Source organism: Ranitomeya imitator, chromosome 2 (genome assembly GCF_032444005.1).
Source record: "Ranitomeya imitator isolate aRanImi1 chromosome 2, aRanImi1.pri, whole genome shotgun sequence".
NCBI lineage: Eukaryota > Metazoa > Chordata > Amphibia > Anura > Dendrobatidae > Ranitomeya > Ranitomeya imitator.
Genome location: NC_091283.1, coordinates 140068862 through 140088581, shown reverse-complemented (window position 1 = coordinate 140088581; position 19720 = coordinate 140068862).

The window sequence follows — 19720 nt, the reverse complement described above, 5'->3', positions numbered from 1 at the left end:
AGTTGCAGCACGTACAGGACCTTCCTAGAAGGACCAATGAGAGGCTGCCACAGAGCATGAGCACCTACAGGACTTTCCTGAAAGGACCAATGGCCTTAGGTGCAGAAACTGATCATGTGACCCTCGATGTCCACTGAGAGATCCCACTCTGGACATGCTCAGAACAAGAAAAGCAGGACTTAGTCCCAGAAGCGTCTGCTCGCCGCTGCCCAGCACTGACTCCGATGGCAGAAGCAGGAAAAGTAGCAGTAACTCTTTGTACAGAGTCAGACTGAGAGAGATGCTGGGACCGACGTCTCCGCTAAGCAGGCTCCACTGCGGCAGGAGAAGAATAGGAGACCGCAGCGGAGATGGCCCGAGATTCCCCCTGTGCAGAGGCGGGAACTCAACCCATAACAGTAATGCATCCTGCAAAGATTGTGAAAACATTCCTTGAATAAAGATACATAAGGTCAATGTCATGGCCTGCAAATAGTCCGGATCTCAATCCAATTGAAATTCTTTGGTGGAAGTTGAAGAAAATGGTCCATGACAAGGCTCCAACCTGCAAAGCTGATCTGGCAACAGCAATCAGGGAAAGTTGGAGCCAGATTGATGAAGAGTACTGTTTGACACTCATTAAGTCCATGCCTCAGAGACTGCAAGCTGTTATTAAAGCCAGAGATGGTGCAACAAAATACTAGTGATGTTTTGGAGTGTTTTTTTTTGTTTGCTTGATTTTCATGATTCCAAAAATTTTTCCTCAGAATTGAATGATTCCACAATTTTTCCCCTATGCTTTGTTAAAAAAGTAGTCATTACTGACTACCACATTTTTTGTTCTTGATTTCTTTTAGTGTTTCTTAAAGCTAGAAAGTTGCCATTTGAAATGACTTTAGTTTTGTGCCATGTCTGTGATCTGCTTTTTTCCTACAAAATTAAACAATATGTTCAATATGTTCAATATTTGCATACATCTTAGCGCTTACAGAGGCTCCTGTATTCTTTTGTTTGTATATTATGCAGTCATAGCAGCTGGAACCTGTTCAGATTTGCTGTCAGGACACCACTGTCGTGGGACACACCAGGGGTTCCTTCCCTTTACCTAACACTAGGGGTGCACCCTAGCTCGCACTACTCCTTGGGATACTTCTGAAGGTGAAAATGCTGGGGCCTCCACCCTTGCCTTATTTCCAGTGTTAGACCTCCGTTTGATCTCTTCCCCACCCAGGGAAGAGGGATGCTACTGTGCACCGTAGTACACCAAACCCAGACAAACAAGGCAACACAAACAAAGCTAACAGAAAACTCCAGGCATACAAAATATTCACTCACATATAACAGAGGCATGCACCGGGGAGTGGAGGTAGGGGAATAAATCAAAACAGAGAAAGATAGGGAATTACCACACATACAAACCAAACAGCAGACACAGATAACTCTTCCAACTCTCCTTCTCATATGAACTCCCCTGCCTCTGTTAGCCATGCAGCAAATGCTAGCTCTGACAAGGATTTGTAACAGAGCCCAGATTACAAAGGGGAAAAGAGTGGCTAACCGAGCTCAGCTGTGAACACAGGGATTTCCAACATAGCTTATTAACCCCTTGTTCAGCCAGAAGGAAAAAAGACATTTAAAATGAAAGAGAAGTGCTTTTTCTCAGCGCCAGAGTATGAGCAATCAGATGCTGTGGCCTTCTGGCTCCACACTGTCGCAGTAACCCCCGTGACACTTTTTTATTTTGTTTGGAGGAGCTGGCCAGTTTCCTGTTTATTGCTTTTAAATTACATTAATATATTCCTGCATAAACCTTTCGTTAGAAAAAGTTTACTACTTCAAAATAGGAGTCCGATTATTGGCTTTCAATAATAATCTAGGAGAATTGAAGGGTTATTATCAAATTCTTTAATGAGTTAAATTGCATAGTGCCTGTAAAAAACAAGCAACTTTGCAATTTCTTTGTTAATAAAAATTCTTTCCTTTCTAGAGACCTGAGGGATTTTTAATTCTATTGTGTACTGTTTGTGGCCTAGTTTACCAGTTTACCGGACACCACTGCAGTATATGAATGGTGGCCGGTCTAATAGACAAAAAGCACAGTGCATACAAGGTCTTATCAAATACTTTGAAGCTTGATCACAGTGATCAGAGATTTGCTTCTGCAGGATCAAAGTGAACAGCTTTGGCCAGCAGTGAGGACCATGGTGCTGGTCTGAATTGTCAATCAAAAGCCCATCTCCCCCCATGAGCAGGAAGCTGGAAGATAGGCATGCGGTGTGCTCCTGAAAATCTAGCTTGAACCTACTTTAATGTACTTTATCGTTATTTAACCTCTCAATAGGATGAAAAAATGTAATTAAAGGGGTTGTCTGGGAATTTAACATTAATGGCCTATCCTTAGGATAGGTCATCAATGTCTGATTGGTGGGGGCTGCAACACCCAGCATCCCTCCGATCAACTGTTCCCAGTGTCAGTGGCTCAGTTATGGAGCTTGCACAGCACAGTTCTGTCGATAGAATAGTGGCTGTGGCCAGGTACTGCACATCCACCCCTTATTGACTTGAATAGTACTTGGCAGCCACTATACAGTCTACGAAGATGTACTGTGCAGCACTGTAACTGAACAGTTCTGGCCACCACCGGCAACGGGAATACCTGGTGGGCAGTGGTGCCAGGTGTCGCACCTCCACCGATCAGAGACTGATGACCTATGTTAAGGGTAGACCATCAATGTTAAAATCCCAGACAACCCCTTTTTAGAGGACCTTCCCTTATCCCCGTTCCTATAAAAATATTTTTTATACATGCTCCTATTTTTTTTATGAAAAGATCTCTCTCACCTTAGACATTGATGACATATTTTTTTAAGTCTGACTGCCACAGGTTTAATTGGGAGACCCCATCATTTCTATAGCTCTGGATAAATCACCTCCTCAAATAATGCCATTCCAGACCCAACTGCAACAAGGAAACTCTAACTTGAATGGCCCTTGAATGGTAGTTTTGAAAAGCCCAGTGATGGGATCCTGACCCAATAAGCAATCAAGCAACGTTGGAGTCTCCCATTAACATGCAGTTACCATAAGGTGTTGGAAAGCATTTTCAATGCTTTGGAGTGGTATATAGTTAAAATCCTCACTTTATACCTTACAGTAGACTGCATAATCGTAAAAAGCCTCATACAAGAACATCAACATTTATTATGAAAACATAACGTCTTGTGTTTGCCAGATTTATTAAAGCGTAAACTATAGATGGCTTCTTATCACAAACACATGGGATGGATGTTTGACTTTTTTGTGGACATAATGCTTCATCCACTGTCAAGCGATGATCACAAACTTACTATATTTGGGCAGGGGAAACAGTGTCTCAAAGCTAATAAAAGCTGATCTACTGTACATGCCACTATTCATGACATCATCATGCTCCAGCTGTATAATAACGCTGCATAGAATTCAAGCTATTCTTTTGTGACAAGTGACAACCACAAATTAAGCTGACAAGTGTTGAATAAGCAGGAAGAAAAAAAAAAAGAATATTTTATGTCTTTTAGTGACGTATTCATGTTTTTGAAATGTCTTAGCATTTTTATTTAACTACATCTGGTCAAAGTGCTTAGGAATAGTTCGGGATGAAGCTTTTGTACCAACATTGGGTCTCACCTTTGATTCTGATTTATTTCCAGAAGATCTGAGATAACATGGGAGATATTGCTCAAAGTAGACAATATTATTTACGGTACGTACTTTCATTTATTTATTTTCCAAGAGCTCTTATATGGGAAATAATAAGGTAAATATGATAAATATGCCAGTAGGTTCATATGTCACACATGACATTGCTTTACTCTCCATTTCTTACCTAAAATAACAAATTCTCTCAATAGATATATAATACATTTTTTATTGGTTACAAATAAGCTATCCGTGATTCACTAAAAATAAATAAGACACAAAGGCACATGATAAAAACAAAGGAGGAGGAACAGGAAAAAATAATATGCATATTTCACGTAAAAAATAGATATTTAAGGAAAAATTGAAGAAGTAGACATGAAATGCATGTTACGGTGCTAGACAGAGGAACAGCTTGGTCACTAGCTTTCAGCTCAGGTGTTTATTTTTCTAATAAAGATTATTATTATTACCATCTTTTCAGGTTACCCTACCTATATTTCTTATCTTCTGGGAATATCTTCCCAATTATCTGCATCTGAATAAGAGCATGAGAAACACTGGTGGTTCTAATCGGCGGTAAGATCATTACTGCCAATCAGAACGCTGTGTGTTAGGAGTCGAGTTTCCTCTGCTGCACAGGGGGAATCTCGATCCGTGTCTGCTGCGGTCTCCCATTCGGTATCGGCCGCAGTGGGCTCTGCTCAGTGGAGACGTCGCTCCCAGCGTCTCGCTGAGGCTGATTCGGTGCATAGGGTCACTACTGCCTTTTCTGGCTTTCCTATGGTACACTGCACTGATCTGCGGCGAGCGAGCCTCTCTGGGACTAAGTCCTTGTTTACTCACACTGAGCATGCCCAGGGCAGGGTCTCCCATTGGAGGTCGAGGGCCACATGTTCGCTCACATGCTCAGGTGCTGCAGTACATTCCATTGGTCCTCCTGGAAGGTCCTGAAAGGGCAAAACATGCTCAGGTACTGCAGCACTTTCCATTGGTCCTTCTGGAAGGTCCTGAAAGGGCAAAAACTTCAGTAGCAGCTTCCTGTACTGCAACTATATAAACTGCGCATGACCGCACGGCCATGCGCTAGTATTGTCTTGAAAATATGTGTGTGTAGATGGATGTATGTCGAAGGATGAAAGCTCCTAAATATCCCTCCCTAGTGTTGTTGACTGTTTGCGGATGATGGTAGCTATCTAGCCATCAGCACAAAACACACATAACAGCGTCTAGTTGCTGTGACCAAGCCTGGGTGGTTAGCGGCGTCCGTTTGTGCGGCACCGCACACACTCTCGTGCCTTTATTTACTATTTCGATAGTTTCCTTACACACCCAGTTGCGATGTTGTGCCAGCAGTGGTCTAATCGGACTTCAATCCTAGTTGGGGTTGTTTTCGCTGACTTATTGCTCGCACTCTATGTGCGGTACCGCGGTCCTGTGACGCAACAGGATCGCTTCCTTCACGCAGGGTGAAGTTAACCCTTGTATGTATACTTATAGTACCGCCATATAGTCCGTCTTACTTAGCAGCAGGTATTTTCCTGCACGGTGGATCCCGGGTTGCGAACGCACCAATTCCATCTAATAAACTATATATTTGGTGCGTTCCGCCAACCCTAACACTGTGGTTCCCATGCTGTTAGATGACAGCGTGAGCCAGTAGCTGTGACCGGTGGTAAATAGGTTAACAACGGTCACAGGTGTCATCTGATAAAAGAGCATTACTCCCATCAGCTAACGCTTGCTGTCAATAATAACAGCAAGAGCAGGCATCGCTGATGAGAGTATTCCTCCGATGCCCATGTCCCCTGAAAAGAAGAAAAATAAAAAACAACCATATCCCTCACTTGTCCAATTTGAAGATAATCCTTATTGTCCCAGATGACTTGAAGATCAGTCACATCACAAGAGCGTAATCGCCCCTCCACTGTGTAGAACTGAACAACTGTGAGAAAGTTCAAACCTGATGAACATTGTGACCTCACTTGGCACCGCTCGCTGCATGAGAACGTTCTCACGGCAGCTCAGCGCTAGACACTGGAAGAGCGATTACGATCCTGTCAGTGAACGCCAAATCATCCAGGTCATCGGGGAAAGGTGAGAGATATGGTTGTTTTTTATTTTTTGTCTTTTACAGGTGACATGGGCTTCAATGAATTAGGTGTAAGGTAAGTATAATTGTGCTTTTTAATTTTCATTTCAAATAAAGGTGTCTGTGTCTTTCTTTCAAATAAAGTATTTTTTTGTGGCTGTGTATTTTTTACAATCTAACTATGGGGTTAGTAATGGGGGCATCTGATAGGCGCCTCTCCATTACTAACGCCTGAGCTTAATGTCAGCTGACAATACAAACCTGACTTCAACCCCACAAATATTACTCCACATGCCACCGCACTAGGACAAGTGGGAAGAGTGATGCTAAGCACCAGATTTGGTGCATCCTTTTGATGAGCCATTTCTGGAGTAGCTGAGTGCTGATGTTCTTAACCTGGGAGGAGGGCCAATTTCCCTGGCTATGAATATTAGTCCACAGCTGTCTGTTTAGCCATTGCTGGTTTGAAACTATGGGGGGTCCCTATGTAGTTTTTTGGGGGGTCCAGGATTGTTGTGAGACAGTATGGATTATCTTCACATCGGACATATGAGGAATATGTTTTTTTATTATTTTCTTTTTTTTACAGGTGACATGGTTTCGATGGATTAGGCATAAGGTTAGTATAATTGTGCTTTTCTATTTCAAATAAAGAAGTCTGTTATTATTTCAATTCATTTTTTAACTTTTACTTTTTACTCTGATTTTCTCTTTTTACAATCTAACTATGGGGTTATTAATGAGGGTGTGTTAGGTGTTGAATTCCCGCCGCTGCACAGGGGGAATCTCGAACCATCTCCGCTGCGGTCTCCCATTCTCCTCCAGCTGCAGTGGAGCCTTCTCAGCAGAGACATCGGTCCCAGCATCTGGCTCAAGCTGATACTGTGCGGCTGGTTACTGCTGTCCTTCCAGGCTCAGCCATTGTAACCAGTACTGATCAGTGGCGAGCAGGCATCCCTGGTCCTGCTTTTCTTCTTCTGAGCATGCCCAAGGGACGAACTCTCATTGGAGGTTGGGAGTCACATGCTCAGGTCCTGTAGCAGCTCCTATTGGACAACTAGGAAGGTCCTGGAGAGTTTCCGCTATAAAAGAATCGCATGGCCGTACGGCTATGCTCTAGTATAAACTTATTGTGTGTGTGTGGATGTATGCCTGTCGATGGATAAAAGCTCCGAATCATTCCCATCCCTAGTGTTGTTGACTGTTCGCGAATGGTGGAAGCTACCTAGCAGCTGACAGTGCTATCCTGCACAGCTAGCACACGATACAGCGTCTGATAGCAGTGACCACCAGTGCGGCGCCGTGAGCTAATAGAGAACTTTCCTGGCCCAAGTCTGGGTGATTAGTGGCATCCGCCAGAGAGGCACTACACGCACTCTTGTGCAGTAAGTTATTAGTTCTGTTGATCTCTGACACCCCACTAGCAATGTCGAGCGCAAGAGGTCTAGAGAAACTCTTTCCCTGAGTCTTGGGACAGAGTTCTGTGACTCTTTGCTTGCACTCTTTGTGCAGTACCGCGGCCCTGTGATGCAACAAGGTTTGCTTCCTTCATACTGGGTGAAGCTAACCTGTGTGTGTATCCACATTATACTGCCATATAGTCCTTCATTACTCAGCCGCAGGTTCCATCTCTGCACGGTGGACACCGGGCTGCAAACGCACCTTATACCATCCTTATAATTATTTGGTGCATTCACTAGCCCTAACATTATACTAGTGCCAGGGTCTGGCTAGTAATGGGGGACGAACAGTGACTGCAGCGGTACATCAAGCAGCTGGAGGGCAGGTTGGCGGCTCTCGAGCGCACAACCTCGGTTGTGGATGTTACCGCAGTAGCTGTTCAGGCTGCTAGTGTGGCTGCAGCTAGTTTGTCCACTGCCACCCCTGTTCCAACCTTATCCCACCTCCAGCTGCCAGATATGTACTCTGGCGATAGCTAGTCATGCAGGGGATTCATGAACCAGTGTGCGATAGGGACTAGGGAGATTCCCGCCACATTGGAGGAGCTAATAGCTGTATCAATTTGCATCGACCTTCGTTTTAAGGAGCAAAGGTTGCAGTGAGCCCAGTGTAGGCAGAGGTTTTGGCTGGCTCCCACCTTCGCCATACCTCTGGAATCTCCAGTCCAGGCGTCCGAGCCACATGAGGCCATGGAGGTGTCACGAGCGGGATATATGTCTCAGATCGCTCATGCCCTCAAGGTCTGTCACGTCTGCCGACGGTCAGGACATTATGCCTCCAGATGTTCCCAGCTGTCGGGAAAACATCAGCATCTAGTGGATGTAGGAGGAGGTACACTAGATACGGCAACATTTTCCTCCAAACTGTCTTTCAAAAGGACAATCACCTTTGGCCCGTCCACTCTTACAGTCGAGCTTTGTTTGGATTCCGGGGCGGAGGGGAATTTTATCTCCTCTGCCTTCGCCCAACACCACGCAATACCCCTGGTGATGCTCGCCAAGCCGGTGACTGTACGAGTGGTGAATGGGTCGACTCTGCCCTCATAAATAACACATCAGACCATCCCATTTACTTTATCCATGTCTCCATCCCATTAGGAGATTATATTCCCTGCTAGTCATTCCTGAGGGAATTGATGAGGTTCTGTTAGGGATACCATGGCTACGCTACCACTCTCCTCATATAGAGTAGTCCTCTGGGAGAATTCTGGGATGGAGTGAATCTTGTGAGGGTAGATGTCTGAGGGAGTGCGTTCAGGCTGCTACTACTGAAGTACCCGCAGATATTTCTTCTCTCCCCAAGCACTATTGGCCCTATGCGGACGTGTTCTCCAAGAGGGCTGAGGAGACCCTTCCACCCCACCATCCCTATGACTGTCCTATTGACCTCTTGCCTGGTGCAGAGCCTCCCCGGGGTCGAGTCTATTTCCTATCTCTCCCAGAGAAGGAGGCAATGACCCAATACATTCAGGAGAATCTGGCAAGAGGATTCATTAGGAAGTTAGTGTCACCTGCAGGGGCGGGGTTCTTCTTCATGCAGAAGAACGGAGAACTATGTCCATGCGTAGATTACAGGGGTCTTAACGCAATCACCGTTAAGAACAAATACCCTCTGCCTCTGATATCTGAGCTATTCGATAGGCTGCAGGGAGCGAGGGTATTTACTAAGCTTGATCTACGGGGTGCTTACAATCTGATTCATTTAACACCAGGGACGGGCACTATGAATACCTGGTGATGTTTTTCAGGCTCTGTAATGTGCCTGCCGTTTTCCAAGACTTTGTGAATTATATCTTCCAGGAAATGCTCACCACCTCGGTCGTAGTCTATCTGGATGATATTCTCATCTACTCTCCAGATATAGACTCCCACCGGAGAGATGTTTGCAAAGTCTTCGACCTCCTACGGGCAAACTCCCACTATGCCAAATTGGAGAAGTGTGTGTTTGAGCAGGAGTCCTTGCCTTTCCTTGGCTATATCATCTCCACCCAGGGATTGGCTATGGATCCTGTCAAGCTGCAGGCTGTGATGGACTGGCAGGAACCCCATTCTCTCAAAACAGTGCAGCGCTTTATGGGGTACATTAACTATTATTGCCAGTTCATTCCCCACTTCTTAACTTCTCAACAGGGTTTGCTTCCTTCATACCGGGTGAAGCTAACCCGTGTGTGTATCTACATTATACTGCCATCAGGGGCGTAACTACCATGGTCACAGCGGTCGCCGCTGTGACCGAGCCCGGCAGGTCAGGGGCCTGGCAGGTCAGAGGCACATGACTCCCGCCGCCGCTTCCTCATTAAACTCCTCATTAAACTATATCGGCGTCTATGACCTACATGCCATATACAGGCTTAGGAGGAACCATCCTCCTGTCAGGGTCCTCTGACTGCTGTAAGGCACTGCTCCTGAAAGGGTTAACCTTCCTCACTGTCAATGTGGCTGCATTACAGGCTGCAGCGGTCCTATATGCTGTCCATGCACCCCATAGCCCGCCATCACTGCAGCCCTCACTGGTCTAACCCCGCACAGAACGGAGCCTGTGCCGACAGGTTACCATAGTGACGAGCACAGCGACAACTGGTGACAGGCACATCAGGGAGCACAGGGCCGTAGGCGGAGGGGATGCGGACACCTGAAGCTCACCGAACATGGAAGAAACCCGAGCAGAGGAGACCGGACAAGACGAGGCCGAGGGTCAGGATGGAGAGAGGAGGAAGCTGCAGGGAAGATGAAAGTCACAGGGAGGAGGCGGGGCCAGCTCCTCTCAGACCTTCCATGCTGGACATTCAGGTGTGTGTGCTCCCGATGGCGTCCTCTCCTCCCAGGGAGGATTCTGCCAGTGCAGCCTTGTCTGGTACTGCTGTGCGGGGAAGTTATTTTCTGTGCATGATGCATAAGGGGACATATAACTACCTTGTACACACCCTTTAACTACCCTATACATGGCCAATATATACCATACCTACCCTATACTATACACAGGGGTGTAGCCACGTAACTACCACAGGCCTGACAGGTCAGGAGCCTGGCAGGTCAGAGGCACCCCTCGCCGCCGCATCGAACTATACCGGCATCATAGATGCCGCTACAGTTCAAAGCAATGATGGAGGAGAGAGCGTCAGCTGATGCTCCCTCTCCCATCATTGCCCTCTGCCCCTGACACTGCGTGTACATGTTGATGCCACTTTATTGCGCATCAGCTGTGTGCGGGGCCCAGGCAGTGCAGCGTCTTCACAGGTGATGGCGGCTGCCATATTGGCGAAGCCTGTGGCAGCTGCTGTGACCTGGAACAGGTGGCTCCAGAGCTGGTGGGGGCACGTGGATCGAGCTGCCCAGGAGGGGGATGCCGCAGCAGCTCAGCCATGTGGAGGATCAGAATATGGAGGTGTACGGGACCAGTAGCAGTGAGGTGTGTCTGCTAATAAATAAATAATAATCTTTATTTTTATATAGCACTAACATATTCCTCAGCGCTTTACAGTTTGCACACGTTATCATCACTGTCCCTGATGGGGCTCACAATCAAAATTCCCTATCAGTATGTCTTTTTGAATGTGGGAGGAAACCGGAATACCCGGAGGAAACCCACGCAAACATACAAACTCTTTGCAGATGTTGTCCTTGGTGGTGTCTGCTGCCCATGTGTCACCGTCCGCAGCCCCCTGTGACAACAGCTATGTTTCCTCCCTGCTCTCCCGTGCCCCATGTCCTCATAGGTCCCCAGGTGCAGGTCATTGGGCTCCTCCGGCTCCCCATACGCACCTTGTCCCTCCTCCCCTGGTCCCCCAATGCTCCCCATTTCCCATTCCCTGAATCCTCCTGCACCCCCCTTGTCCCATGTCCACGTATGACCCATCTGCCCTGCTCTCAAGTCTCCCCTGTCTCCTTTCTCACCGTGTGTTCCCCATCTACCCTGTCCTCGTAATCCCTGTGCCCCTTCTTCCCTGCTCCCAAGTCTCCTCCCACCCCGTCTTCCCCTGTCCCCTTGCAGCCCCATCTCCCCATGCGTCGATATCTACTCTGCCCTTGGAGTCTCCTTGTGTCCTCTTGTGCCTGTCTCCCTTGCCCACTTGTGCCCTTCTCCCCTTCCTCCTAGTCCCCAGGAGCCCCCTTGTGCCTGTTGCTCTTGTCCCCTTGTGCTTGTGTCCCTTGTCCCCGTGTCTCCCCTTGTGTCAGTCTCCCTTGCCCACTAGTCCCCTTGTGTCAGTCTCCCTTGCCCACTAGTCCCCGTGTGTCCCCTTGTCAGTCTCCCTGGCCCACTAGTCCCTGTGTGTCCCCTTGTGTCAGTTTCCCTTGACCCCTTGTGTCAGTCTCCCTTGCCCACTAGTCCCCTTGAGCCCTTCTTCCCTGCCTCCTAATTCCCTTGTGTCTCCTTGTGCCTGTCTTCCTTGCTCCCTAGCCCCCCTGTGTCACTCTTATGCCTGTCTCCCCTAGCCCCCTTGTGCCCTTCTCCCGTCCCCTAGTCACCGTTTACATTATATTGTATGGCGGGGCTGCATTATACTTTTGTGGAGTGGCTGCATTATACTATATGTGGGCTGCATTATACTGTATCGAGGACTATAAGGAATACATTATACTATATGAAGGACTATGGGGTGCATTATACTATGGGAAGTGAATTGTACGACATGGATGACAGTGGCTGTGCATTATACTATATGGAGCACTATGAGGAGTGTATTATACTATATGGAGGACTGAGCAGTGTATTATACTATATGGAGGACTGAGCAGTGTATTATACTAGATGGAGCACTACGAGGAGTGTATTATGCTATATGGAGCACTATGAGGAGTGTATTTTAATATATGGAGGACTATGAGGAGTGTATTATACTATATGGAGGACTGAGGAGTGTATAATACTATATGAAGGGCTATGGGGAGTGTATAATACTATATGAAGGACTATGGGGAGTGTACTATACTATATGGGGAACTATTGGCAGTGTATTATACTATATGGATGACTATGAACTGTGCAGTATATTATATAGAGGACTATCGGGGTGCATTATATTATAAGGAGGACTATGGGGGTACATTATACTTCTTATATGGATCCCCATGACTTCTATGTTAGCCCCTGATGAGTATAATGATTTATTTTCTTGTACACATTACATAACAATTGGCAGTACCAGGGACAAATATATACCAGGATGGGGCTCCGGATAGTTACGCCACTGAGGTCAGACTATACAACATTGCAATAAAGCTATAGTGTGCGAAATGAATAGAGAAAATGTGAATTTGGGTGGAAAATATTTTGCCATGGTGGGGGGGCCCCATTTGAAAGTCCGCATCGGGGTCCATAACTTTGAAGTTACGCCACTGACTGCCATATAGTCCATCATTACTTAGCAGCAGGTTCCATCTCAGCAGGTTCCATCTCTGCAATAATAATATAATTATTTGGTGCGTTCCGCTAGCCCTAACATTGTGTCCCTCCATTACTAACCTGTGGGCTTGATGTAAGCCGCCATAAAACAGCTGACATCAACCCTACAACCATTACCCCACTTGCCACCACACCAGGGCAAGTGGGAGGAGCCAGGCAAAATTCCAGAATTGGTGCATCTAATAGATAAAATCGTATCACTCTCCAATGACACTTGGATCAAACTCTGACAGAATTTGAGCTGACTGTCATTAGCATAATTGGTTAGATTTTCTCACAAGAGAGAATCGATGCCAGTGTGAGCACACCCTGATGGTCACAGTGGTAGACATGAATGTATAATTATTTTTTGTGGACTTGTGTTAGACAATTTACATTGAAGTGTAACCATCATTTTAAGTTTTTTTTCATAAATCAATATTTCATGTGAAAATAAGTAACTTTGTAATATATCTTATCAGAGAAATCTGCTTTCTCCTCCTGGACTGATCATTCATTCTCAAAATTCTCAATTCACAGGTAAAATCTGTATTCAGTGAAGACAGATTTTTACATTATTGGAATAGTAGATGGCAGCAGTTACTACTGATAAGTTTCAATGTAGTGATGAGAGAGGAAAAGGGAGGAGCGAGAGATAGAGGGCCGACCTCCTTCCCTCAAGTCTACATCTCCTGTCTCAGTAATGTAAAGCTCTGTCTTCACCAAGTACAGATTTTACAAGTGAATTGAGAATTATATACTATTAGTGTTGAGCGATACCATCCGATATTTGAAAGTATCGGTATCGGATGGTATCGGCCGATATCCGAAAAATATCGGATATTGCCGATACCGATATCCGATACCAATACAAGTCAATGGGACACAAATATCGGAAGGTATCCTCTATGGTTCCCAGGGTCTGAAGGAGAGGAAACTCTCCTTCAGGCCCTGGGATCCATATTCATGTGTAAAATAAAGAATAAAAATAAAAAATATTGATATACTCACCCTCGGACGCGCCCTGGTTGTCACCGCTGCAACCGCCATGATTCCCTTCCTAAGAATGAGCGCGTTAAGGACCTTCGATGATGTCGCGGCTTGTGATTGGTCGCGTGAGCGTCATGTGACCGCTCACGCGACCAATCACAAGCCGCGACGTCATCGAAAGTCCTTAACGCGCTCATTCTTAGGAACGGAAGCATGGCGGTTGCAGCGGTGACAACCAGGGCGCGTCCGAGGGTGAGTATATCAATATTTTTTATTTTTATTCTTTATTTTACACATGAATCTTAATCCCGATACCGATTCCCGATATCACAAAAATATCGGAACTCGGTATCGGAATTCCGATACCGCAAATATTGGCCGATACCAGATACTTGCGGTATCGGAATGCTCAACACTATATATTATATATATAAGAATAAACGATCAGTCCAGGAGGTGAAGGAATCAGATTTCTCTGATGAGATATATTACAAAGTTACTTATTTTCACATGTAATATTGATTTCTGAAATAAAAATTAAAATTATGGCTACTTTTTAAAGGAAACTGTCACCCCATTAGATCCTTCTCCCAAACCGCTACAATTATCATAAAGTGACTAGAGAGATGTTTTACAACATATCAGTAACTGGCAGTAGTAATGCAGCATGCCTTAGAAAAATAACTTCTAACTACCCCTACACTGTATAAAATTTTTATAGAAGTGTTCGATAGGCGTTTCTATAGCAGGCACGAATACTGCAATGATTGATATCTGTGATGCCTCCTGCATTAACAACTGTACTATTGCAAAGACATCAATCAAACTAAGATGGCAGACCTGATGACAGGTTGCCTTTAATGCATGAGTACTTTATATGTAACACTCATGCCTGAATAAAATATTAAACAATTGCAAATATCAACTAAATATGTATTTTTAATGATTTTTTCATGAACATTTAAATGATGTTCCATATAATGGTTAAAGGATAATGTCCAGAACCGACATATTGAATAGGAGCCGAGCTGCAATACCCTGAAACAGCCACTACACAGTGTACGGAGCTGTACTGTTTGGGCGTGTACTATTTGAAGAGCTGAAAATGTCCCATTGGTGTAGATGTGGGGTGTCGGCCCCCCACTGTTTTGGTTACCTTTACAGTGGTTAGGTCGTTAATATGTCAGTCCTGGATAACCCTTTAAAAACATGAAAATAATGCATATAGGCAGCAAGGTGGCTCATTGGTTAGAATTGCAGCCTTACAGCGCTGGGGTTCTGGGATCAAATTCCACCAAGGACAACATCTGCAAGGAGATTGTATGTTCTCCCTGTGCTTGCTTGGGTTTCCTCTCACACTCCAAAGAAATGTAGATTGTTGGCCCCAATGCTGACAGAGATGATGTATGTAAAGCGCTGTTGAACAAGATGGAGATATGCAAGCAAAGCATAATAATTATACACTCATCTGATACAGCAATCAGTGCATTTTACCAATTTTATAGTAACTGTCGGGTGTTGATGTGCAGTCCCGTTCTTTGTTACGGATGTGGAGACTTAGTGGTTAGAAGAACTAGAGTCCAAGGATAAAGGATTAGCACTGGTGCCTTGTAGCAGCTGGATTTGTAGAGCTAGATATACTGTGTATGAAATGTGGATATTCTCCCTCGGGATGGGTTTCCTCCCAATCTCCCCTAAAAATTCTGCTAAGTAAAACTTACAATATGAGCAAAAATGGGGAAAATGATGACGTGAGTGACAGCAATGTCTGTTGAACGCTGTTAAAAAATGTTTCATCTTGCAGCATGAACATGGTCGCATCTGTGACTAAACTGATGCAACTGCTGAATTTCTGCACAATTGTTCGGTGACAGGGCGCAGCATAGAAGTTACGTCCAGATGTATGCAGGCCCAGTGTTGGACTGTGGGGCCAAGGGCCCACCAGTAACTGACTTTGAGGGGCCCACTTTTCACCTGCATACAAATATTACACTACACTGGTTCACAAATTTACCTATATCTCTATATAATAATAAACTGGGTGGCGTGGTTAATGAATGATGAGATGCTGTGTTTTTTTCTGTACAGAGTGAATCAAGTGAATTATGCCAAGTGCTACCTATAGAGTGGGGTGGGGGGCCCGTGTCTGCCCAGGGGCCAACCGGGGGATTCTCCTATTACCCTGTGGGCCAGTCCGAGCCTCTGCAGGCCCCTGGCTGGTAGATTTCTATTGGTACTATCTTTGCTTTTAATTTTTCCTCTGCCCCTTCCCCTAACTTTTTATTTTTTTGGTTGCTCTGCACGGTATATCTTTAAATGGTATCATTTTGTGGTCCATACAACTTTATGTTATTTTTTTAATTTTTTTTTTTTTTACAAGGCGCAGTGACAAAAAAACTATTTTTTTGGAATAAATATATTTTAATAATTCAGAAAATTATGCACGATACAATACTAAATGTAAACTTTAAAAAAAAATGTACTTACATTCTGGGGGTGATTTGAAATTTTTGTATTTAATATTTTGTATTGATTTTAGTCCCCCGGGGGAACTGAAACTGCAATTACTTTCGGCAACATTGTAATATTACAGTGTATTGTAAAATTTCAAACCTGGCAGATACAGGGCTTTCGGTACTCCCTCACCTGCCATGAGATTGCCATCATCACCCCATTTCCAACCTCTTAAGTGCTGTGGTCACAGTAAAAAACTGCATATAAGGTGTTACAATGCTGCAATTGGAGCCAGTTCCAGTAAAGACTTGGGTGCCAGTTGTACACCAGCCGACACCAGTGGAGCTGCTTCAGCTACTGAGGGCGCGCCAAACATGCAGTGCACATGTGCCTTAGGGTTCCTTATGGACACAGTGTTCCCCAACACTTGCCTGGGATCGTTGGGTGATGGAACTTACCCTGATATTTAGGTATCTTAAGTAGAGCTGAGCAAATTTTTCAATATTCTGTTTGGATTACGATCGCCGGCAAATACTGAATTTGCAATATTTGCCGAACACAAACGAACGCCATTGTAGTCATTGGGAGTAGAAATGACCAAATATGTTTGGAAACAATTGTTAAACATAAATTCAGCTTGAATCGGGTAACAATAAGGTACGAATATTGCAAATTAGGATTTGGCGATCGTTTCCGAACATATTCACTCAACTCTAATCTTAAGTACAACACACAATAAATAAATCTTAATGGCACACTGTTATGGCTGGCAATCAGGCAACACAGCGTGCAGTAATCAGCGCACATACAGAGATCTGGCAATAACCAAAAACAATAGGACGAGCTCTGAGACGTGGAATCTCTGTAGACTGCAGTACCTGATCTATCCTCACACAACTATAAGCAGCAGTGGATTGCGCCTATCACTACCTATGCAACTCGGCACTGCCTGAGGAGCTGACTGGCCTGAAGATAGAAATACAAGCCTGACTTACCTCAGAGAAATACCCCAAAGGAATAGGCAGCCCCCCACATATAATGACTGTTAGCAAGATGAAAAGACAAACGTAGGAATGAAATAGATTCAGCAAAGTGAGGCCCGATATTCTAGACAGAGCGAGGATAGCAAAGAGAACTATGCAGTCTACAAAAAACCCTAAAACGAAAACCACGCAAAGGGGCAAAAAGACCCACCGTGCCGAACTAACAGCACGGCGGTGCACCCCTTTGCTTCTCAGAGCCTCCAGCAAAAGAAAATAGCAAGCTGGACAGAAAAAACAGAAAACAAACTAGAAGCACTTATCTAGCAGAGCAGCAGGCCCAAGGAAAGATGCAGTAGCTCAGATCCAACACTGGAACATTGACAAGGAGCAAGGAAGACAGACTCAGGTGGAGCTAAATAGCAAGGCAGCCAACGAGCTCACCAAAACACCTGAGGGAGGAAGCCCAGAGACTGCAATACCACTTGTGACCACAGAAGTGAACTCAGAATTCACAACAGTACCCCCCCCTTGAGGAGGGGTCACCGAACCCTCACCAGAACCCCCAGGCCGACCAGGATGAGCCACATGAAAGGCACGAACAAGATCTGGGGCATGGACATCAGAGGCAAAAACCCAGGAATTATCTTCCTGAGCATAACCCTTCCATTTGACCAGATACTGGAGTTTCCGTCTAGAGACACGAGAATCCAAAATCTTCTCCACAATATACTCCAATTCCCCCTCCACCAAAACAGGGGCAGGAGGCTCCACAGATGGAACCATAGGTGCCACGTATCTCCTCAACAACGACCTATGGAATACATTATGTATGGAAAAGGAGTCTAGGAGGATCAGACGAAAAGACACCGGATTGAGAATCTCAGAAATCCTATACGGACCAATAAAACGAGGTTTAAATTTAGGAGAGGAAACCTTCATAGGAATATGACGAGAAGATAACCAAACCAGATCCCCAACACGAAGTCGGGGTCCCACACGGCGTCTGCGATTAGCGAAAAGCTGAGCCTTCTCCTGGGACAAGGTCAAATTGTCCACTACCTGAGTCCAGATCTGCTGCAACCTGTCCACCACAGAATCCACACCAGGACAGTCCGAAGACTCAACCTGTCCTGAAGAGAAACGAGGATGGAACCCAGAATTGCAGAAAAATGGAGAGACCAAGGTAGCCGAGCTGGCCCGATTATTAAGGGCGAACTCAGCCAACGGCAAAAATGACACCCAATCATCCTGGTCAGCGGAAACAAAACATCTCAGATATGTTTCCAAGGTCTGATTGGTTCGTTCGGTCTGGCCATTAGTCTGAGGATGGAAGGCCGAGGAGAAAGATAGGTCAATGCCCATCCTACCACAAAAGGCTCGCCAGAACCTCGAGACAAACTGGGAACCTCTGTCAGAAACAATATTCTCAGGAATGCCATGTAAACGAACCACATGCTGGAAGAACAAAGGCACCAAATCAGAGGAGGAAGGCAATTTAACCAAGGGCACCAGATGGACCATTTTAGAAAAGCGATCACAGACCACCCAAATGACCGACATTTTTTGAGAAACGGGAAGGTCAGAAATGAAATCCATCGAAATATGTGTCCAAGGCCTCTTCGGGACTGGCAAGGGCAAAAGCAACCCACTGGCACGTGAACAGCAGGGCTTAGCCCTAGCACAAATTCCACAGGACTGCACAAAAGCACGCACATCCCGTGACAGAGATGGCCACCAGAAGGATCTAGCAACCAACTCCCTGGTACCAAAGATTCCTGGATGACCGGCCAGCACCGAACAATGAAGTTCAGAGATAACTTTACTAGTCCACCTATCAGGGACGAACAGTTTCTCGGCCGGACAACGATCAGGTTTATTAGCCTGAAATTTCTGCAACACTCTCCGCAAATCAGGGGAGATGGCAGACACAATGACTCCTTCCTTGAGGATAGGGTTGAGCGAAACGGGTCGAACATTTTCAAAAGTCGCCGACTTTTGGCTAAGTCGGGGTTTCATGAAACCCGATCCGACCCCTGTGCGGGGTCGGCCATGCGGTACGCGACTTTCGCGCCAAAGTCGCGTTTCAATGACGCGAAAAGCGCCATTTCTCAGCCAATGAAGGTAAACGCAGAGTGTGGGCAGCGTGATGACATAGGTCCTGGTCCCCACCATCTTAGAGAAGGGCATTGCAGTGATTGGCTTGCTGTCTGCGACGTCACAGGGGCTATAAAGAGGCGTTCCCGCCGACCGCCATCTTACTGCTGCTGATCTGAGCTTAGGGAGAGGTTGCTGCCGCTTTGTCAGAAGCAGGGATAGCGTTAGGCAGGGTCCATTAACCACAAAACCGCTTGTGCTGCAGCGATTTGCACTGTCCAACACCACCCTCGGTGTGCAGGGACAGTGGAAGTTTTTTTTTTTTTTTTTTTCCCCTCAGCGCTGTAGCTCATTGGGCTGCCCTAGAAGGCTCCCTGATAGCTGCATTGCTGTGTGTACGCCGCTGTGCAAACCAACTGCTTTTTTCAAAGCACAAATCCTCTTGTTCCTTCCTTTCTGCACAGCTATCTTTTTTGTTTGTCCACACTTTTTATTTCATTTGTGCATCAGTCCACTCCTTATTGCTGCCTGCCATACCTGGCTGAGATTACTGCAGGCAGGGAGATAGTAGCTGCCTGCCATACCTGGCTGAGATTACTGCAGGCAG